Below are 24,031 nucleotides of genomic sequence, written 5' to 3'. Positions count from 1 at the left end.
CCAATGCAGTGGACCTCATCCGATGCATTAGGCCTGCATAGAATAAAAGGCGGAGCGAGAAAGAATTCTTTCTCTTTGCCCTACCGTCTTTAGCTGGGACGTCTGTGCCCTCTGGCCTTCAGCCTGGAACTTATACCATCAGCTCTCCTGAGTCTGGGTTTCTCAGCCTCCATAATCACATGAGCACCAAAAAGGGGTGCACATACATAGAGATATATATGTAGATCTATGTCAGCCAGAAATACCCTCACAGACACACCTAGAAATAACATTTAATCACTTATCTTGGCACCCCATGGCCCAGCCAAGTTGACAACATAAAATTAACCATCACAGGGAGAAAGAAAATGCTGTGGTGGGCAGAATTCTAAGATGGCTCCCAGATTCTGCCTCTCTGGTGCGATTCCCCTCCCCTTGAGTGTGGGTGGGACCAGGAAAAGATGAGATTCCGCTCCCTTGATTAGACTATGTTACATAGCAAAAGTGATGGAACAGACTCTCTTATTATGCTACTCTCTATGAGACTCCATCTTAGCAGAATGGAGGGAGACACTCTGCCTTTGGCCTTGAAGAAGTGAGCTGTCATGTTGTGGGAGGGCCTGTGAGGGAGCCTCTTGGCAAGGCACGGTGGGTGGCCTTTAGGAGCCCCAGCTGACAGCCATCAAGAAAGCAGAGACCTCAGTCCTACAACCATGGGGAGCTGAATTTTACTACCAACCCTGTGAGCTTGGAAGAGAACCCTGAGCTCAGGAAGAGTGGGAGCCTGGCCAACGCTTTGACTGAAGCCTTGCAAGACCCTGAGCAGAGGACTCAGGAAAGCCCTGCCCAGTATCCTGAGCCTTATCAGCATCCTGACCCTGATCAGCATCCTGACCCATGGGAAAGCTGTGAGTTCACACATGGGAGTTGTTTGAAGCTGTTAAATTCGTAGTAATTTGTTACATAGCAATAGAAATTTAATACCATAGCAAGCTTAACCTTTTTAACATGAGAGGACCTTGAAGAGTCATGTGTCATCTCACCCTCTGCCCTGTGCACCTGCACTGGGGCGCTGCGCAGTGATTAATGAGGTCTGCATAAGGTGGACCCAGAGAGCTGCTTGCTTCAGGCCCTTCTTCAGCAGCCACATCCACAAAATCAAAGCCTGGTGTGCTAGCTATGTGGGGTTTTTAACCCTAATATAAACAAAGTAATACTTTAATAGCTACTAAAGTGAAGAAGTGCTCATTTGTGTTACCCCTAAGTCATAACGTATTTCCCCCGTGGTGTGAGTCCCACATTCCAGAAGACACTGCAGCATAGGTAACACCACAGCCTTCAGCAAGTCCTGGGAGGGTCTTCGGTGGCCTCCCCCAGACACACCCCAGGCCTTGTTACAGCTGTCAAGGAAAGAGGCATTCATTGTTTTCTGCTAAATTATGACAAATAGTCACAAATAGTGTCACTCAACCATCTGTCTGTCCTTCCAAGGTCTTTTGTCACTCACGGTAAAATGTTTATCACTGTGGTTCTTCCTCACTTCACGAACTTATCCTTCCAACAACTTGAGAGCAAGACCAGAAGCTGCACGCCCTGTGCTCATTTGTAGTTTTCCAAGGCGTGAATTTTAATTAGGTACCCTGTGAGGCTGGCGAGGGTCTTATCAGACCTCTCTGCATTCGTATCTGCTCGTGGCTTGAGTGTTCTCTGCTCATCTTATATAAAAATTCAAGAAAAATGACACTGAAAAGGAAGCTATGCTTGTGACAGAATTAAAAATGTGTGTGTGTGTGTATGAGTGTTTAAAAATGAAAATGTTGAAGAAATAGATGGTTCCTAAGCAGAAAACAGACTTTTTAAAGGATGTGAAGGAGCAGAGTGGATATATCCAGCTTTTTCAATTTAATACCCATTCACCTTCTGGGACTAGTCCCTGATTTCTTCTGGAAAAGAAGCCTTTCCCCATTCTCAGTCTGGGGACTTTCAGGTTAAGTTGACTCTACCCATGCACCAAGTCTAGGCAGGGACATAAGGCCTAAATCAAGGCATCGCATTCCCCTGGGGACACACAGCATAGCTAGAGGCAATGGAAATAATGTGTCTTGCTGGGACCTTTGAGGGAACTTAGCATTTTCTGCTGGACTTGAACAATGGAGGTCGTGCACCTGAAGCTGATGACAGCCTTTTGGTTGCCTCTTGGAGCCTGAACATGAAGTCAACTCTAAGAAGAGCAGAACTGAGTGATGGAGAGGGACTAGGACTTAATAACATCACTGAGCCCTGGATCAAGCCATATCTGAAGCTTGCATTTCCCACCTTTCACTTACTGGGCCAAGAGATCCTTTTGTTGATTTTTCAGCTAACCAAAATATCTCTTATTAGGGCAAGAAGTCCCTTCAATTTTTTTAGTAATACTTTGTTGTATTTTATAGGCCTATCATTGATTTTTGAACGTGGGATCAAAGTCTCAGGACACATCTTTCATGAAGATCAGGGTTGACTCTTCTTTCAGAGAAGTAGTCGTCTTTCCCTTGTTTTGTTCTTTACTACTTAACAATTATTCAGCTTTCAGCTACAACTAACAGAATACCCAACTGAAAGTGGCTTAAACTATTAGTTCCCCATAATGATTGGGCTGAAGGTTAGCCTTCCCGAGATTTGTTAAGTAGCTCAACAATGCCACCAAAGGCTCCAGCTCTTTCTGTTCTTCTTCTGCCCTACCATCCTCACATGTGGGCGAGTCTCCCCTCACGGTCACAAGATGACGGCTGCAGCACCGGACATCATGTCCTCACATGACAGTATTCCCACCAAGCAAGAAGGAAGAAAGGGAGCAAAAGGGCTTTCTCCTTATAATGCTCTCTTCCTTTTATCAAGAAGAAAAATCTTTCCTGAAATCACTCCAAAAACTCCCCATTATTGGCCAGGACTGGGTTATATGGTCCCTGATAAACCACTCACCAGGAAAGGCGGAGAGAATTTCCATGGTTGGCTTAGATCAAGCCTAATTGATCTAAGCCTTATCAGGGAAGAAGGTAGACCCGCCCTTTGGAGATAGCTAGCACGGTGGTCTCATTAATCCACCTTCACGGAACCAAGACTAACACTAGCTTATAAGAAGGAAAAACACCAGAGAGGTGAATTCCAGTTTTACCCAAGCCAATCTCAGCGTTCTTCTTTGCCCTTAAAATAAGATCAGAATAAGCCGGAGGGAAAGGCACCAAGGTTAAAAACTATATTTGGATCCCCTGGAGCTCGAAGAGATGCGCAGCCGGAGGGCTGGGCCTGGCCTGTGCACAGCTTCACCTGCCCCCGGCAATGAATTCTAAAAATACAGACCTCTGACAGTCAGATATTTTAAATAGCAAGCTCCACATAGATAATCTCCACTCCTTCCTCGCTTCAAATTAATTTTTCATGACAAGGAAGGAATGACAGACACGTTTTGCTTTAGCAGAAGAAGTAAAGATGACATTTTGAATCTTGGAGCTAGCATTTCCTAGCTGTGTGGCCTTGGACAAGCCAGTTCTCTTCTCTGTGTCAATTTTCTCATCTGTGATACAACGGTATTGGTAATGTCTACCTCACGTGTGAGAGTGCAAACTGACACAAGTCCATTTGGTCATTCCCAATTACTGAGTTCTCTCTGGTAAATAGCAGCAGCCTCCAACAATTGGGTGTAGATGGGGCCATGGTCTCCTCCCCACAACTTCTCTTCTAGGTTTCAGTGGAAGCTGGTTTCAGACTGAATTCTGCCCCAGAGACGAACACTTATTGGCAGACTGGCACAAAAATGGGCTCCTGTTCTGTAAACAGGAGCAAGCCCCAGCTCTCCTCTTTCAGGTGCTTCAGTCGCACTTGCATGAAAGGTCAATGTCACTCAAGGTCGATGTTACAATGTTCGAGACTTGGACACAAGCAGCAAGAATCCTCCAGAGCCCTGGCTGGACTGGGCTGCTTCGGAATCAAGCCTGGGGCATTATTCCAAAGTGCATGCACTGTTGGGCTCCCTGCACGTTCTTCCGTGCTTGTGCTCATGCTCATGCAGCAGGAGACGTCAGTTTAACACCGCCGGCCAGTCCCCACACACAGAGCACATAATTCACCCATGGAAAGTCATTTCCCTCATCTGTTATGCTATTAACAAAAGCCCCTGGTTTTGACTCCGGGTAAAGACAGCTAAAGCCTTGCAGTAGCTGCCTGTGGAGTGTCTTTCGCAACAATGTTTCAGATACTGGCTGATCACCTCTGGGTGTGTCTTCCCAAGTAGAGTGGTTGATTGCCCCTAGAGTATGGGTTATGACTATCCGTTCCACACATTTGTATCTAATAGTCTGGGCTGAAGTATTGCAAATTATGTTAAAGACCATAAATGGGGAGAATTACTAGAAAATGACTATGAAACTGCCAGCGCATGGACAGGAAGAAAAGAAGGAAGGAGGTGTGATCAAAGCCACCTCGCATCCTTTCTGTCCTGCCATTACCATCCTGGAATCTGGTTGGGGTCCTCATCTTCTTGCCGCTTCACCACGTCTTGAACAGCAGCACTCAGTACATGCGCCTCCTCCTCCTCCTCAACAGCCATCTCAGGCTGCCCTTAGCTTCTCATTCAAGACTCTCCACAATCTGCTCAGCCCTGTCCTCCCAACTCTCCCTCCCACTGCCCCACATCAACCAGAGAGCTATCTGTGCCCAGGATGCCCTCCCACTCCCGTACCAGAAGTCTGCCCAGCCTTCGGATGCCACCTCCTCCATGGAGCCCTCCCTGATCATGCAGCTAAGGCAACGTTGAGAGCCCAGGGGCTGAACAGAGACTGCCAGCAATTAATCATGGGTTATAACTGTTTATAACCAACCATTGTAACTTTAGCCCTCTGGCCTTCATCTTCCTCATCTGTAAAATGGACATGAAGAAAATACCTACTCACAGAGTCACTGGGGGTTCACGTGGGATAATACATGTGAAATGCTCAGCACAGTCACTGGCAAGGATTAAGAGCCCAAGACATGCTGAGTATTACTGAAAACAAAAGCCGAAGTGAATCCTGCTCCTTTCCATTTGAGGGAATTGTCGCTGCTGGCCTGTGTTCCCGACCCGTTCCTTTTCCTTTCTCTCTCCAAACAGATGATATTCTTTGTCATCTTCTTACATGCATTTTCCTCAACTCAGAAGTAGATGAGAAATGAAGTGTGCAGTCACGTGTCGCTTAACGATGGGGATATGTTCTGAGAAATGTGACGTTAGGTGATTTTGTCATCATGCAAACATCATCGAGTGTACTTACGCAAACCTAGATGGTATAGCCTACTGCACACCCAGGCTATAGGATACCACCATAGCACACACAGTCGGTCGTTGACCAGAACATTGTTATGAGGCGCGTGACTGTATATTTATAAACAAAAATAAACCCCAAGGAAATCATCAAGACTCTCATGAAAAAAATACATTTTAGGCCTTCCTCTCTTTTTATGACCCATCCAATAAAACTATAAATTTGCAAGTTTTCTTATGCCCACTTGCAAAAAGTGGCTTTCCACTTTGACCAGCCTGACACAGTACAGGATAGTGGTTAAGGCCACAGATGCTGGGACCAGACTGCCTGGGTGCAGATCCAGAACTTAACCTTTGCATGCCTCAGTTTCCTCAACTCTAAACCAGAGATAATAACAGAAGAGGTTTAAATGAGATGGTAAGTGCTGGTAAAGCTCTTAGAAGAGTGCCTGGCTGGAGCAGCGTAGTGTTCAACAAACCTAGCTGTTCTTATCCACAGAAACAACTTTCACAGCTAAGCCAAGTACAATATGCAATGGTGGAGAAAGTTCTAGAGAAGGAGTGAGGGTACCCGGGACAAAGTCTTATCTTGGCCCCCAACTTACTCTGTGTCCAGGAGCAAGTCACTTTGGCCTTCAGTTTCCTCATTTCTAATATAAGAAAATTGAGGGGCCTGCCCAGTGGCGCAGCGGTTAAGTTCGCACGTTCTGCTTTTCGGCAGCCCGGGGTTCGCCCATTCAGATCCCAGGTGCGGACATGGCACCGCTTGGCAAACACCATGCTGTGCAAGGCGTCCCATGTATAAAGTAGAGGCAGCTCAGGGCCAGTCTTCCTCAGCAAAAAGAGGAGGATTGGCAGTAGTTAGCTCAGGGCTAATCTTCCTCAAAAAAAAAAAAAGAAAATTGAAACAAATGATATGTGAAGCCCACCTAGACCTAAATGTCTATTTCCATGTGTAAGAACTATGGAGAGTCTGAGATCTTGCCCTATTTGCAACAAATAGTTAGGCTGCCACAGTTTCATAGATGCTGAAAGAAGCCACGAGACTCCTGGGCCAGAGACCTAGGACGTTATTGATCACGGCCCAGCAGGCAGTATGAGTTTCATTTTTACCATGGGCTGCAAGCAAAGCTGCCTGACCCTTGGGGTAGACGTTATCTTTATCTCACTGGACAGCAAACAAACTTACCTTCCGCTCCAGAGGAAAACACTATGTCTATCTTCCAAGGCTGTTCATCAGACGATCATCTTGGAAAAGGTAGTGTGGAACGAAAGCTGTCAGTGCATCTGCTCACAAGACATGCAGAAACACCAAAGACCCATGGAGGACATATCAGTTTCTTCCTGTCTCCTCTCAAGCTTGACAGTTTAGCTGGCTCATCATCCTGCCTTCAAAACGCTTCCTGCTAACCTTTGAGTTTCTCGTGGTGAGACTGCTCACCCCCATTCATCTCCTCCCGCCCCTTCCCAGTGTCTCCAGCTGCATGCACTGTTGCGACCTCTATCCTGAAACTTAGGCATGAATTTCTCATGGTCTCTTGTCCCATCCCACCTTCCCCACAGGGCTTTCTAAGAGCACAGCTCTGACTATGTCATGCTGCCTCTGGTCACAAACTGCCCCTGGGTCCCCACTGCCTCCTGACTTAAGTTCCAATTCCTTCAAGATGCCACGTTCCTTGTTAAGTAATGAGCATCTTGAGAAGAGGGCAACTTGATCTTATTTATTTTTCCAGCACTTAGCCCTAAATATATGTGGAACAAATTGCATCATGGGCTTCCTAGCTTTCCGGCCTTTATATTTAAAAGACATAAATGTCCACTAAGCATGGGATAAATTAGAGAAAAAAGCAAGCAGGAATAAGCCATTAAACAGCAGATTTTCCTTTTTATAGTTTCTTTAAAGTTGTTTTTTGGAGGGGGGCAGTGTGGGTGTTTGTGTTTGGGGTTTTTGATCATTTATTTTTTCGTTAGCTGGAGAAACCTTTGTTCAGTCAGAATCTACCTCAGACACCCAAAATGTAGGGCTGTTCCACGGAAGGGTCAAGGGCCTGGCACTCGGCATCCCCTTTCCCATGGCTGCTGGTGGCGGGGGAGGGCAGCTTCTTAGCACTCGTAGGCCCAGAGAACTGAAACCCTACACTCAAAGGAAAGGTTTGTGGAGCAAACATAGCACACTTCGTCTGACAAGTGTGATTGTACTTTTAGGGGTAATAGGACAGAACATTTTAATTCAGGGCTGGTCTTTAAAAAAATGCAAGACATATGGAGCACCAGTAAGGAGCTCCGAGGGAAGCAAGAGCTGTTCCTTTCTAAGCAAATCTTCACCAGCTACAAGAGGGATGCCCCCGTGACCCCTGTTGATCCTGTTACCCAGGGTCAGCTTGCACATCATTAAAAAGAGTCCATTTCAAGTAATGGGCACTTTCCCCTAAAGACCCAATATTCTTTGGCCCTTCGCATCACACGTTGTTCGGAATCCTCTGGGCTTACTGGAATTTCTCTGAAGCGTTTGAGATTCTTCAGGAATCATTTTAAAACATTAGAATTTTAAATCATAGCTTCAGGAGAGAGTGGGCTGTATCTGGCTCTCCTCGCTTGCCCTAGTCTTGTGTCACCTAAAACAGCTCGGCCCGTCATCCTGAAGCAGGCTGTCAACTCCCATCTGAGGAAGGACAACCAGATCAGCTGCTGCCCCCGCCACACACCCCACATCAAAGCCCAAGAAACAACTGACTGGGTTGTTTAAGCAGGGCTGGGCTGGAGCTGGCTTGCACCAGCTCATGAGCACCCGTGCTGCTTATCTCTTCCCAACTGCGTGTTCAGTGACATCATGTTGGTAGCTTGAAATCAGCCACAGTGGGAGTATTTACACCTTGGAAATCGGCAAACACTACAGATTGGGGCTTCTCTCCACCCCACGCCCAGAGCACTTGATAAACGTTTACCAGCACACCACTGCTTATGTGACAACCAGCTTCAGCCTTTTCTCATCTCTGCTTCATCAGCACTGATAAATAGAAACTTGAGCAGCCCAGGATTTTTGCTTTGCTGCAGTTACAGTAAAACCTGCATGAATTCAACAAATTAAAGAAGCACGACCTCTCCTGTTGAGAGCTCGGGCCGCCTTCCTTTTATCAAGCTCTGTCCTCTAGAACCATCTCTCATTTCATCCATTAAGGCACTTCCTAAGCCTTTCCCCTCAACATGTGCAATAAAACAAACTGGTCTTTATTGCTGTCTCTCTCCAGGCCCCCTTGAAATTACATTTTCCAGTCTAGAGCAATCTCCTCCGCCCCAAGGAAGCCTGGAGAGGAGCGCCAGCTTTGATCAAGTTTCACTCTGTATTTTCAGTTGCAGTCTCTCCTGGACTCACTTTCAAGAACTACTTTGCTTTACTTCTGCGAAAAATCTTCAGGTTTCTGTGAAGGATTGTGTTGAGCCCATCAGGAGGTTGCATGGCGTGATGAATTCCCAGCCTCTGCAGCTCCTTTTGAGTATTAAGGAGGCACCGTCTTTTGAGCAAATCAAGGACACTGAACGAGCTTCAGTGTGGCCCTAAAACTCATCGTCTATACTTGGGCTATGCCAATCCAGAATCGTGCCTTCTTTCTCGCCGCAGAGAAATAGAAGCTCCTAGTAGTCAACAGGCAAGAAATCACCTATGGTAGGTACTAAACTGATTGCTGTTAACACCTTCATCATGCCTTCCAGAAAGCCCCTCTCCCCCTACAGTGAATTCTCCGCCTGTTGGGAGACCATTTCAGTCTGTAACCAGCACTTACCTGGAAGCAGGATGTCCCCTTCTGCCAGTTGCAATACCGAAGTTCAGTCTTCCGCACAGCTGTTGAGAAGCAAAGCCGTCCTTGGCCCCCTGCCGCCCCTCTCCACACCTCCTCACTAGTGTGGTCTGCTCTCTACTGGTGTTAGCTCATAAAGCCTTGAACACATGCCTCTTAATAAGAAACTCCTGATGACCAAAAGGCTTTTTCAGCCCATAGGAATAGAGCTAAGCAGGTGGACTTTGGTCACTGTGACAAGCAGGTGGGATGGAGAAAAGGTGATAGGTTTAGGAGCTGGGGACCTCCCCACTCCTCACATCATGCAGCATAAGTAATCACCTTCTCCAGCTCTGCGTGTGGTCTACCCCGTGAAAGATGCCACGAGGTAAGAATCGATCATTTAAATCCTAGCAGGGAGGAAATGGAGCTTGCACTTCAGCTCATCAGAGGCACCATCCCTCCATGCTTTGGGGGTCAGAAGGAAACCCCTAGGACCAGCTTCTTCAACATTCTCCCAACCAGCAGGTCGTGGGTCAGGCCAGCCTTGACCTCATTTCCGATTGGTGGGGAGAAGTGGTGGTAGCCGGGATGGAGAGATGGCGAATGCGGCTGGGGTATGAGTGTGCATGGGTGTAAGATGCGCATACGCATGTGAGCACACAAGTGGATGTGCTCGGGGGTGGAGGCAGGGAGCATGTGGGTAGTGTGATCCGACAGGAGCTGAGCCGATGGGTGGATGAGAAGAGACAACGAAGGTCACTCGCTCCCCAGTGAATCATCAGAGGGTCCAATTGCGTCACCAACTGAAAGAGGTTTGAAACCTCTAATACATAAAAACCACAGCGAAATGAGGCTAAGCCTTGCTGGAAACCAGCTTTTCAGCAAAACCTCATGTACTCATTTGTCTCTGAACAGTATCCAGCCCCATTTTTTCCATTCAAAGAATTTTCGAATCCATTTCCTTTTGCAAACATCGTTTGAATGGGTGCATCTTGTGGGTATTACGGTGGTGGCCATGCTTTCTGGGTGTGTGTAGGGTGTGTGTGTGTGTTTTTAATCACTATGCTTGCCCTTTTTCTGTGCTTGAAGCAACCTTTTACGGGCATAAGTACACAAGCCAAGTCACAGTTTGGCAGCCCCAAGGAACAGCTTAGCACCATGATGTTCCCACCCAGCCCAACTTTGCGCCACCAGAAAAAAATAGCTCTGTACGCAGTACTGAGCTTTGGGATGAAAGCAGGAATTTTCTGATCCACAGTACAACCGCAGAACCACAGCGCCAAGTACACAGGGGAGAGAGCAGATATAGAAACTTAGCCGATCATGCTCAGTTGTTAAAAAAAAAAAAATTAGACTTCTGATGGCCAAAAGAACAATCCAGGCCCTAAATACTCCTTGTTGCAAAACTATTTAAAAGAGCTGAGATAATACGGAGTTCCAGGTTTTCACAGCTTTGGCCGGAGCTGTGGGGATGTTCTGTCCATGGTGGTTACATCTAATCTAGAGTTGCTCCCTGTTAGAGCTGAAAGGGACTTCAAAACAGTGGTTGCCTCTAGAGAGAAAAGAAAGTGATCATCAGGAGGGGGATCAAAGGTGGCCTCCGGGTGCTGGCATCACTCTATTTCTTGACCTGGGTAGTATTGTGGGAATTCACATGTTCTGTGCACATCCTGTATCCATGTTATCTTTTTATCTAATTTTAAGGTTTTTTAAACAAAGGATTGTTTAGCCCCATCCCTTCACATTACAGAAGCGCAAACTAAGGCCCACGCAGCCAATGTAAAGAGCAGTTGGAGAATTAGAATTGGGCATCCTCATTACCAGTGTAGCTCTCTGTCCACCGTGATTTAGCACCTAATATATGGCCTGCTGTGTTATGGGTTCATTGTATGTTTCCAAATGGCTGGGAAACCAACACGAAGGACTGTGTCTTCAGCTCCACATCCCTCATAGGTACCTGCACATGCACACACACATGCCTACACGGTACTAAGATCATGGTAGATGCTATTAATTCATCCTGGTCTGTATACCAGGTTGAATGTCCTCCACTCACTGTAGTTAGCATGAAGAAGCAATCCTATTCTAGCCAAGCCCCCCAGCCCTATCCTTGAGGTTACTCTCTTCTTGTCTCGCTGTCTAAGCTCCTGTCTTCAACATCTGCCAGTAGCTCCTTTGGTTTGGGGACCTACAGTTTCCTGCTTTGTCCCCTTCTCCACCAGCTCCTCTGGGCATCCTCGCTGCCCTAGATGAGAAACTGCTCACACTGTTCCAGGTCCTCTCCGCCTCTGGTCCAACCAAGACCCATCCATTTCCATGAATGGGAGTGGATCAGGGTTGAGGCAAAAGAGAGGGGATTCAGTCAAGTGATGGATCAATAATCAGGGACTGATCAGACTCGGAAGCTAAGCTAAGCTGGACAACTTCAAATCTAATTGAGTAAAATGTCCAAGATGCTGGACCCCTGGGAAAATCCTCTCAGGAAACACAACGTAGATTGCTTAGGAAAAAAAGAAAAAATGGGGGATGCGATGGAATGGGGAGAAATTGACTGACTCGCAGAACCTCAACGTCCAGGAGGAGGTGAGCTGACTGCATTTTTGGCTAAGGGTGAGAGAGGGCACCATGAGAGACTGACAATCAGATGACAGGCAGGATCCTCCACAAAGCTTTCCTACTTTACTTCATTCCCCAGCCACCTTTCTCTAACTGAGGAGTTGGGCTGGATGGTCTTGAAGCTCCCCTCTTGCTATCACAATTTCCTTAACTAAGAAAATAAAACAAACAGTGAATACCACCAGCAACAAGACAACGTGCATTCCTAAGGAAGAGCTTTGCCTGGTCTGGGGGCTTTATGCACCATAAAGCATGGATTTCTGGAACACCAAGAGAGACTTGTTTATGTGAAATGCAGAAGGAAACTAGCTGCTATGATACTTAGGATTTCCCTGCAAATGTTCTCATAAGAACCCCCTGATCAAACTGTTGTGTGTTTGGGTTTTCTTCAGTCAGGGCTTGCCTATACTTAGGAAGGTCACCTCGGCTGCTAGGAGTTCTTAAACAGAATCTAAATGTTGGCCCTTTAGAAAGAAAGACATTGGTCTTTCTTTGCACATTCAGCTTTTTCAAATGGCTCTAGTCCTTTGAAATGTCAGACTAACAGAATCCAGGAATTCATGCCTTACCTCCACAGAGCCAAAGACCAAGGGCCCAATTTTGGCCTGGGTTCCAACAATAAAAGTCAGCATCAATATTGACACGCTAGATTTTTACTTCTACTTTCTGTTTTCTTAGCAATGAAATCCACAAAGCTTCCATTTCTGAATCTTTGCCCAGTTTGGGAAGCTGAGCCATCAAATTGAACTTTATCTTGTGAGGGTTAACAGGTTTGAATCCAAATATAGCAGTCCTATATACCTATCCAGATTTATTATCTATTTATGTCCACGTTTATGCTGACATCGTTTTAACAGCCTCTGTTTTACCAGAAAGCATGCAGACCCAGATATTGTGGTTTTGACAACGTTGATATTGAAAAGAAATATGTTATTTCCCCAATGTTGCTCTGGAATGAACTGACCACATGTGAGTCTGTTTCTTATAAATTTAGAGGTTGCTAACTATGACGAGAGGCCTCGGCCAACCCCCTCGTTTCCCAAAGAGGAAGCGTGCTCAGTGTCACACGTTGTCAGTGGCAGAATGTGACCTGAACCTCTGTCCAGAGTGCTCTGTCCAGAGCACCACGCCACATTGCTGACTTGCCTGCATGTGAAATGCAGAGGAGGGTGTTTCCTAGAGTGTGTGTGCTGCACAGCAGACATGCTCCCAGTTCCGTGAGAGCAGAGCAGGATCAGGGAGTTTGGCAGCCAGCCATGTACACACCCTGCTCCTCACCTGAGCACCAGCAATCTCACAGAGAACATCAGCATTTCTACCCAGAAACTCCATTCAGCATCCTGCAGACAGCCCTGGGATGGGGCAACTCTAGTGTGGTGGATTTGTACCCAATATCCATTGGTACCAAACACCCATTCTGCCCTCCTTCGTAGATGCTTACTGCAGTTGCAGACGCTAGAAACCTAAAAACTACATTTCCCAGACTGCTCTGGAACCAGAATTCCAGATGTGATTTAGTCTCAGCCAATCAGATGCAAGCATGTATGATTAGGAAGGTAGAAGTAGGTGGAAGTTATACTTTGTTGACTCTCCCTACTGATAAGCTTGGCCTTGGACTCAGTTAGCTTCTCTGCAGTAGCACTAGTGTCTCTAGCTTCATGGGTGTCAGGAAAGCAGGGTGGGGCATCCATTCCGCTGGTGTGGATCACAGCAGATGTGGCCTGGCTCTGGAGCTGGTGGGAGCAGAGATGGCCTCCTGCTTAGGGTGCCTTCTGGATTGCAGGAGCCAGTGGCTTCGTTTCCAGTGAAGAGCCTACATTTCCTTGGCAGTCAGCTCTGTACTCTAGATTTAGGACTTATTCTTGAATGGTAGAGTCTGTTTCTTCAGCCTTCTCAACAATACTGTAAGCCATTTAACTCTTTGGGAAAAACAAAGCAGAATTTTAAAAATCCCTTCTTGCTTCAACAACATGAGTTGATTCTGTTCTCTGCAACTGAAAGGCGAGCGGTACACCTGGAGAGGAGGCCCAGGCTGGAGTAACCCTCTCTGATGGAGCGCTCACCATGAGCCAGGAATGTAAACTGCCAACCTACATAACGCTTTCATTTAATCCTTGCAAAAGGTCACAAAGGTGAATGACATCCTCAGATTCCACAGCAGCTGGCAATGGAAGACGTGAGACGGAACCTTGATTCCCAACCTGGTTTCCGGATCATCAGTAAATGCTCTGAAGTGACAGTACAGGGACTCTGAGCCACACTACCTGGACTCCTTATCCCAGCTCTGCCACTTATCAGCAAATCTAACTTCTTTGTACCTTGGTTTCCTCGCCTGTAAAGTGAGAATAAAATAGTCCATAACCTATAGGATGGCTGTAAAGATTGAATAAGCTAACATACATGAAACACTGGTCTGTGGCAAATGTGTGAGAACATTAGCTACTGCTAAAGATTTATCCATCAAAAGGGGTAAGTTAGACTTCAAGAAATGAGTACAGGGGCTGGCCCCATGGCCTAGTGGGTAAGTTTGGAGCACTCTGCTTCAGTGACCTGGGCTTGGTTCCCAGGTACAGACCTACACCAATCATTGGCAGCCATGCTGTGGTGGTGACCCACATTCAAAATAGAGGAAGACTGGCACAGATGTTAGCTCAGGGCAAATCTTCCTCAGTGGAAAAAAAAAAAAGAAATCAGTGCAAGCTGGTCTATTGGCCCTTTCCAGACATGTTAATGTTCAGAAGAAGTCAGACTGACCAATCCCTTGTCAATATTAGCAGATTCCAATATCAGCTGCAGAGAGAGCTGCAGTGTGACAATAAAACTCTAAACTTGGAGTCTCTGAGGCTGGATATCACTCCCAGGTCTCCACCCAGTTTCTACTTTGGTGACCTCCACCTGCAGTCCCTGAAAAATCTTTGAGCCTGCATTTCTTTATTTGTAAAATTTCATCTTCCTGTCTACCTCACTGGTTGTTCTCAGATTAAGTGAGGTCGAAAGACCTGGCACAGCTCTGGGCAGAGCATTGAGTCATCAGGCTTCTTTTGGTTGAGGTGATGAAGCTCTCTTCAACATAATTCAGCATAAAGTGCAATTCCCTGCTTGGTGGGTTCTGAGGAGGGTTCGCACAAAGAGCACAACAAGTACAAAGACGAAGTTGGTATCTCTCTCCATCTCCCTTCTCTGCCCGGGTTTCCGCATCAGCACATTCTCTCTTTCTACAGACTAGCTTAGAGCTTCAATCACCAGAGAGAAAATGGCTTTAGTGCTTTCTCTGGCCTAGGGTGGCCAACTGCCTCACTTTCCTGTGGACTGGAACATGGAAATTTTAGTGCTAAAATTGGGAAAGTCCTGGGAAAACCGAGACACATTGGCCACCCTCCTTCTTTCCCAAATCCAAAAGTAAGAGACTGATTGTTCCAGCGTGGGTCGGGGGCCACCCAATACCAACTGACAGTGGCCAGGAGCGCAGGTCACATCAGAACAGGTTAGCCCCTGCAGTAGCCATGTAAATTTTGGTGGCAAGATATCCCTGAGATGATAAGAGAGGGAGACACTAGGCAGAGAATTCCATAAACGTCTGCCTTGGACCCAGAGTAGAGACTCAACAAAGGATCCTGTATTCTTTCATTCAACATTCATTACAAGAGCCTCGTTAGTATATATCTATAAGACTACGCTAAGAGTCCCAATGGACTCTTTTGACCCCAGGAAAAAAAATGCAATGAATTTATATTTGAGATTTGGGTTTCAAAATCAGAGCATAAGGTAAAAATCATGTAGAGTCAAAATACCTCCCTCCTTCTAAGTCTTGTAATCTCACTCAGCACGGAGAGATGCTCCCTGTAGAGAGGTGAGCAGGAACCAGAGCTAACTGAGGAAGAGCAGATCCCCACTACCTCACACGGACTCACTTCCACTCACAGACTCATCGGATGAAAGGTGGTGGGCCATCCTGCACAACTGAAACAGCCATTTCTCACTTGCCCAGAAGTTGCAGACAACGTGGTGGTTTCAGATGCTGGAAGGTTATGAAATGTACTTACACGATTAAGGCTCTTTGACCTGAGAGGGACTAAGAGTTCAGTGGCACTCAAGCTTCACAAATAAAAAGTCACTTAGGTGGATGAAGTGGAGCATGCATCCTCCATAAAACAAAGAGCACTGTGTTTTTTGGTCTTTTCAGAAAGAAGAATTTCCAATGGTGATTCTGTATTATTCGTCAGAACAAGTCAGCACAGCCAAGACCCTATACAAACAGTAGTGACAGTGAAAAGCCCATTTTGCCTGGTTGAAGGCACATCATTCGTTCCTGTCTAAACAGTCCTTCAGGCAGCAGCACACACAGCAGATATTCAGGGCAACAAAGAGGAAGCTGAAATAGCGGATATAGATTGGAAGAGAAAAGCATCACCAACAGTGTTAATTCCTTTCCTTACTGTAGCTGGAGAATCAGGCAAGTCCCCCAAGCTATTTAAAACATGGCTGAGCTGCTACTTTTAGAAAAACTTTTGAGGGCAATTTACACCTGGGATTGCCTTTGCTCTTCATCCCAATTTACCTGAACAGGTTGGAAGGAGGGCCAGCAAGTCCCTACCCATCCCCAGCTTTGATCTGTTGGCCCTCTCTGAAACCTGTTCTCCACTGAGACCACTGATCCCTACAGCCTCATCTCAAATGAAGTCTATCGTCTTCCGCACCCCATGCAGCTTTCTCAGAGACCTCCTTGACCCTCCGGAGGTTTCCAGACCACTGTGCCTCCATGCTCAGGTAAACAGATTTGTTCCACCTTGCACGCTGTTCCCATCACGAACAGTCCACGTGGTCATCCACCACTCTCGCTCCCTACCCAACCCCAGTCAACCTGGGAGAAGCTTCACCGTGCACGTGAACAGCACGCCTACATCTGCCTCTCAAATCCTTGACCTCTTAGCTCTATCAACCTTATCTACCCCCCTTCAGCCACCTGGGGCCTTCACTCTGGAATGTTCTCCCTCTGAAATCACTAATCCAGACATTCTTCTCTCAGATCATGGGTTCCCTTCCTTGTAACTTGCTCTTCCAGTGACTCCCAATATTCCATTTATTTGTCCTCAACAGGTCGCATCATCTTATTGACTCCCCACCACCTTTCTCCCTCTCTTTACTTTTTTTCATATTAAACCTGAGTTTGAAGATTTATTCAAACTTTCTCTTACCAAAATCCTAAACTCTTTGCCCACTCTTCCAACTCTGTCACCAGGCGAAACTTAAATGCCAACTGACCCAACATGCTGTCTTCTTCCCGTGTGGTCCCAGACTGCTAAGCATTACTGGAGTCAATGGCATATCCGGACACATTGGTGCCCTCAGGAAGTCACACCAACACCGCCTACGCCTTTTATTCTGCCTGGCAATCTAACTATGTCTGCTTGATTGGTTCAACCTTTCATTCTCGGCAACAACTATTTCAAACTTGCATTCTGCTCAAACTTCGCAGCTTCTCTGCAACCTCCACGCTCTCAGCAGGTGACAGAGAAACAAGAAGCTTAGTAAGAGGAGAATGTCCTCAGTGTCCACCGGACCTCCGAACCTGCCTGTCCTCATCTTCCCTCCTCCCAGGGGTGGGAGGTGACCCTCTTCCCTCAAGTTCAAGGTCCCAGGCCCTCCCCATCCTAAAGACCTCACGCTATCAGCTCAGCTCATCACCCAGCAGCCGCCCTGCATCCTCAACCTCTCTTTCTCTAATGACTCTTCTATCAGCATTTAAGCTTCTCAAGTCTCTTGTATCTTAAAACAAACAAGCCCTTCCCTCAGCCTCTTGTCACTGCCAGCCACCGCCATGCTTGTAGCCTCCATTCACCGCCAGACTTCTTAAATGGGAACTTATGTTTCCCAACCCTCATCTTCAGACCACCTGAATTATAATCATCCAGGAAGTTTAAAAAATATACAGATAGCAGAAGAGAAAGAAGCCAGAAACCGAAGACTATATTTGTATGATTCTATTTGTATGAAATTTCTAGAAAAGGTAAAACTATAGAAACAGAAAGCAGATCAGTGTTCACCTGAGGTCATGAGAGAGCAGGGATTGGCTGCAAATGGGCACAAGGAAACTTTGGGGTTATGATAATGTTCTAAACGTGGATTGTGGTGATGGTTGTACAACTATATAAATTTTTGAATGCTTATCAGACTGTATACTTAAAATGGTTGAATTCTATGCTATGTAAATTACATCTCAGTAAAACTGCTATATGAGTAGGTATTCACAATTTTTTTTCATTCAGAAAGTAGAGGGGAAAGGAACTTCAAAAACTCAGGCCTGAGATAAGCATAAACAGGGAGTTTGAATGGAAATAAGATGAGTCCTGTTTTCTCCTACCAATACCCTAAATTCGTTGCCCATTTAAAGATTAAAGATTCCCAAGTTGGGAGAAAGAGAGTCAGAAGTGAAGGTGACCTTAGATAACAGTGAGTTCCTAAGGAGGAGTCCCAAATCCCCACCCCTATCCCAAGGCTTGAGTGGAGCAGGAAGATGAGAAAATCCACGAATGAGTTTTGGAACCCTGGAGCAGGGGGCTCTATGCCCCACATCCTGGGTGGAGCCCCCAAGAATGTAGCCAAACTCCAGCAAAAGCATGACGGCTCTGTGTCTGGGTAGACAGGGCCCCAGCCCCTCAGAAAGTCCCGCTTGCCCTAGTGTAGCATGAGAGCAGTAGATGCTTCCAGGGTGCCCTGAAGTGCCACAGAGAGCTGTCACACTTGAGGGAGTCTCAGGGAATTGCTGAGGACAAGGGACAGTTCAGCAGACATCAGCATGAATAGGGGGCTAGTAAGAGCTTGGCCTCTGCAACTTCATAAACTCGGTGCCTCATAAGCTTCTGGATTCTTCAGGCCCAGCCCTAGGGAAAGAAGAAAGTTTCCCTGAATTGACAGAGATTCAAATTCCGCAATTTGGGGGTTCAAACTAGACATTAAATTGACAATTTAATTAAATAGAGGAATTCACCCTTCAAACACTTGAGCTGATAAACCACCACACAGAGAACTGGGGTATCGCCCACAGGCGAGGCAAAGGGCAAGAGACCGAAATGAGACTGAAGGTCCCGACTCTCACGAGTGAATCAAAGCCGGGAATTTTATTTTTCCTAGATTAACATAGAGAAATGACACAGGAGCCTCTTAAAGCAACAAGGCAAGTCCATGCTTAGCACTGAGGGCTTTTCCTTTCCTACCACGTCAGTGCTTCATACTTATTGGGTGTCAGATAATGTGCATGGCTGGGAGAGGAGTGCATTATCTGGGAGAGATAAGGCAGAGCATGAGAAAGTGGAGATAGAGACAGCGTGGAAGGACATGGCCTCTAAGGTCTGCCCTGGCCTGGGCCGCAATGGCAAGAGTCTTACCCTGAACCCAGGGCCCCCAGCCAGCAGGGATCCCAGACCTAACCCACAGCCCGCCTGAGAACAGTGTCATGCAGCAGAGGAGCAGAAAGCTGCAGTCACAAATGCAGGAGCCTGAGCCTCTCACCGCCAACCTCCAATGAAATCCTGAGTCCTGAGCAGGGTGAACCTCAGGGTCCTGAGCAGCGGCAAGAATCTGGGACGCCTTAAAGCAGAGAACTGGGGCTGGCACTGGTTAGTCACGTGACTCTGGGCAAGTTACTTCTCCCAGCCTCAGTTCCCTCTCTGAACACTGCTCTGGACAGTGGGGAGAGAGCCAGACAAGGACAGACGTAGGCTACAGATGCATTCCCTTACAGCTGAAGTTCTGACTCCATTTCAGACACATCAACCCAGGCTCAGCTGCTTCCACTGCACATCTGAAGACGAGTTTGCTGGATCGTCCCAGACACATCTCTCTCCCGCGCCTGAGGTTCCTGCCAGCGCTCAGTGCTGCATGCCACGTGGGAGACGGCGCTCCCTTCCACCCTTCTCAGCCACCCAGGGGTTGGGGCTGCTGTCTTCTTTTCTTCCTACCTTTTGTTGCCAAACAGTTATTCTGGCAGGGCAAACACTAAAAAGATTATCTTTTCTCAGAGAATACATTGATTAAAAGGTCTGTTTCTCTCCTCTGAGAGAGGGATACAAAATCAACTTGTCCAGTCCCAGCAGAGGCAAACCGTTCCCCCGGCAAATAATTTCCTTTTTCTCTTATGAGAAAGCATTAAGGCGACACAAATATATACCGCATCTTGGCAATTTGTTAGCACTACCTGCAGAGCCTGAAGCCCCAGGTCTGTCTCGCCGTGATCTGAGAAATCAATAAGGAATCAACAGCTGAGCTACGAGGCTTCTCGGCGGGCAGAGAGGCATTAGCGAGGCTTACCGCGGGGAGCCGGGGCCCTGCGCCTAATCCCAAGTCTAACCACAAATCCTAGCGTGAGAGGACACACTTCTGGGCCCTTCCTTTTCTGGACCTTTTTCTTTTTCAAAGCTGGCATTTATTTATTTTTTTTTTACAAACCTGTACTATCCCACTTGGAATTTTTTTCTCCGTCTGTGGTTTGGACATTTTTTTCTAACTTTCGGCAGCAACTAGAACAAAAATTCACACCAGCACAAGGCTCCTCTTTTGGCAAGACAACGTAATAATTCCCTTTCTATTGACTCAGGCTGCAGAAGTTGATATTCTGAAACCATCTAACACTCACTTTATTAACATTACGGCTAATTTCTTTTGAAGGGAGTTTAAAGTCACCAGGCCTTCGATTCTGGGGTTAATTGGTCTGTTTGCCATTGTTTGTCAGAACTGTCTTTAAAGAACATCTTCAAAGGCTGCTCTGAGACTGGCCCCCGCCTCGTCTGAAATGCCTCAAATGTCTTTATCAATGCCAAAAATGCAGTGAGTGAAAGGGCTTTTTACTTAATTATTTCTGAAAACCAAAAAAGGGATACCATGTAGACAGATAACGAGAGTTGACACAGTGAAATTAAAATGCATGTTCAGGCAAAGATCTTCCAATGAGAGCCAGCACATGGAGAGTCTGTCCTGCCCAGCCCAGCCCAGTGCGGCGGACACAGCAACGGCCGCTTCATTTTGTCTCTTGGAACAGTTTCCATTTTAAAACCCAGGCTATTGGCTTGCACAGGTTGCTTAGCAACCCACAGGCCAATAGTATTTGGTTTGAAAATGACAACATCTGCACAACATTCAAAGTATAATTTTTAATTCAAACCCTTCTGTCTGCAGACAGGGAAGAAACTGTATCTTTAAAAAATAAAACCAAATTTATTTCCTCATACACTTTCCCCACCCACCCACCCACCCACACTGAGCAATTCATGTTTGTGTGACTGCTTTCACAACTCAGTGTCTATTTTCCTTATCTCCAATGTCCTTTCTTTTTTTTTTAGGAAGATTAGCTCTGAGCTAACATGTGCTGCCAATCCTCCTCTTTTTGCTGAGGAAGACTGGCCCTGAGCTAACATCAATGCCCATCTTCCTCCACTTTATATGTGGGACACCTACCACAGCATGGCTTGCCAAGTGGTGCCATGTCCACACCCAGGATCCGAACCAGTGAACCCCAGGCGGCGAAGCGGAAGGTGCTAACTTAACCGCTGCGCCACCCGGCCAGCCCCTCCAATCTCCTTTTTGGGTAGAGAAGAGTAGAAAGGGGGAACAAGTGGGACCACTCTTCAGGTATCCAGAAGAAAAGGGGAAAAGCATGTATCCCATTTTCAACGTCATTAGGAGCGCTTCAAAACAGAAGAGAAAAATAGTTTGGGCTCCATTTTGTTGAAAACTATGGTTATTGTGGATCCAAGTCCCGCCCCAGTCAGATGAAAATCAGGCTATGTCTCTTGACAGCTGCTCTGTGATGGGGCATTTGGTGTCCATGAAGACATTATTTGCTACATCTGGAGAATTCAGCACTACTTCCTTCCCCCCAAAATAACTGAACCACAACTCCGAAATGACATCAGAGAAACCAACTACCAGAGAAACTCAGACCCCAACAACTAATAAGGAGCGAACTTCATGATCTCTAAACACAGGTTACATTTTGAGGATCTCGGTCTCTGTTACAGCCAACCCCTCCATGCCTGCGTTCTGGTTTTGGCCTGGCCTTCCTTGGCAATTGCAACTTCCAGTTCTTGCCCCTGTCTAAATTCCTAGGTATCAATATATTTGCATGTTGTTTGGGTAACAATGCAACAGAAACCTCCTCAGGGAAATCAGATTTGGAAAGAATAAAGGCAACTCCAGAACAACACCTTTCTTTTAAAGAGCCCAAATGGCATCGCAAACTGATGCTATCATTCAACTGGCCTCTGCTCCAGTGAATACATTAGCCTCCGCTCCTTCCAGTATGCAGAGGTCAAATTACCTGCTGGAAAGCAAAGGAAGCCCTAAATCATCTGATGCAAGAACAAATAGCCAAGATAATCTGAGCAAGGAGGGGAACTGCAGGTCTCCACTTAGGGTGGGGTGCCCTTAACTGGACAACTCCTGAAGGGCTTTAACCAGGAGACCCTCCGGCAGAAACAAGTGCCCTGTGCTTTGATAAAGCAAAAACACACATACACATTCCCCTCACCCCCACCCATTGTGAGGTTTTGGCCATTGGTTTCTGCCGAGCACATGAGATCTGATCACTGTTATCTCTGCTTGCATAACTACAAATGTTATCATTACTGCTCAACTGATACGGCTCTGTTTCACAAACACAAAGGAAGACTATATGTACACTTGCCCTCTCACAAGAAGGGCTGGTTTAAAAGAAAAAAAAGAGAGAGAGAGAGAAAAGAAAAGGAAGAGGGGGCTGGGAGCCGAGAGGGGCAGGCCCGCTGAATGAGCCTTTCAGAAAGAATTATGTGATAGGTTTTGTGTGTGTGTGCGTTTTTTAAAACGCTGCTGCCAAAGCTAAGAATTGAAAAGTATTCAATGGGCATCATGTCAGAAACACAACGATTTATTTTGCTGGTTCATTTTCAAACATGAGCTTTCTCCTTGTTCCCTGAAATGTGTTTTGGGCCTGAATCTTCGAAATGTGAGGAACAGAAGTTCTGCAGAGAGCCGGGCCTGATTCAAGATCAACAAGGATTCGATTATAAATATGACAGTGGCATATCCCTGGTTCCCAAAGAGCCTCATCTGTTTGCCCAGACTGCAGACAGATTCTCCATCCAAAACTGCGTGGGGTAGCAGGGGCCCTCTGGCCAGCCCCCGCCCCCCCCCCAGCACAGAGGGCTTGGGTGATAAGCCCTCCGGCTCCACCGTCACCTGCAGTGTCCGAGGGAGGCCCGGCGGTTGAGCTCCTCCAGACCAGAGCTTCCACACACATAGCAGGTTCGAATCACAGTTCTCAGAGTCAAGAGTACAGGAAACGCAACTTCCTTGTGTTCTGGTGCCATCCCACGAAGCTGCAGTCTTGTCACCATTAATTCCCATTCTTCCTCCAGGATGGCAGCGAAGTCCCTGGAGCCTCGCTCGGGCCTGGGTATGGGAGGCAGGCCGGAGAAGAGGGGGATCTGGTCCTGGCAGGGCTGTCCTTGGCTGGCCCTCTGTCCATGCCACTCTTGGCCAGACTGGGATACAGAGAGCCTGAGGCCAACAAAGCTTCGCCCTATGTTGTTTGGCTCCTTCTAGAAATCTGTACCTCATTTTTTTTAACACTGCATTTTTTTAAATTGAGAACTAATTCACATACTTTAAATTCTCCCTTCGAAAGTGTACAGGGGCCGGCCCGGTGGTGCACTGGTTGAGTTCACACGTTCCGCTTCAGCAGCCTGGGGTTCGCCAGTTCGGATCCCGGGTGCAGACATGGCACCACTTGGCAAGCCATGCTGTGGCAGGTGTCCCATATAAAGTAGAGGAAGATGGGAACAGATGTTAGCTCAGGGCCAGTCTTTCTCAGCAAAAAAAGAGGAGGATTGGTGGCAGATGTTAGCTCAGGGCTAATCTTCCTCAAAAAATAAAATAAAATAAAAATTTTTTTTAAAAAAGAAAGTGTACAATTCAGTGGCTTTCAGTATATCTGTAAAGTTGTGCAACCATCACCACTATCTAATTCCAGAACATTTCATCACGCCCAAAAGAAACATGGCCTGTACCAAATTTTGAATTCATTGTTTTGGATTTTATTTTCTAAAGGGGTCCCAAATTGTTTGAACTCGAGCCCCATAAAGATTAAATCTACCCCTGGATTCAGAGACCTCCTGCAAAGGGACCTCAGGCCAGCCTCCTGAAGCCCACACTGCGGCCGTTTCCACTGCAGAACCAGACCCCCTGGGTGAGGGAGACCCAGACCCCTGGAAGGCAGATGCGCCACCTGCCTGAGGTTTCTGGTTTTGCTACCCCTTCCCCAGGGCACTGGGAGGCTGGAGTCCCTTCTGAAGGACCCATCTGAGCCCCACTCTTCCTCCCCTGGGGTCTCTCCCCAGTCCTGGGAACTGTG

Source organism: Equus caballus, chromosome 1, assembly GCF_041296265.1.
Source record: "Equus caballus isolate H_3958 breed thoroughbred chromosome 1, TB-T2T, whole genome shotgun sequence".
NCBI lineage: Eukaryota > Metazoa > Chordata > Mammalia > Perissodactyla > Equidae > Equus > Equus caballus.
The sequence above is the reverse complement of the archived record's forward strand: the minus strand, read 5'-3'. Positions refer to the sequence as shown.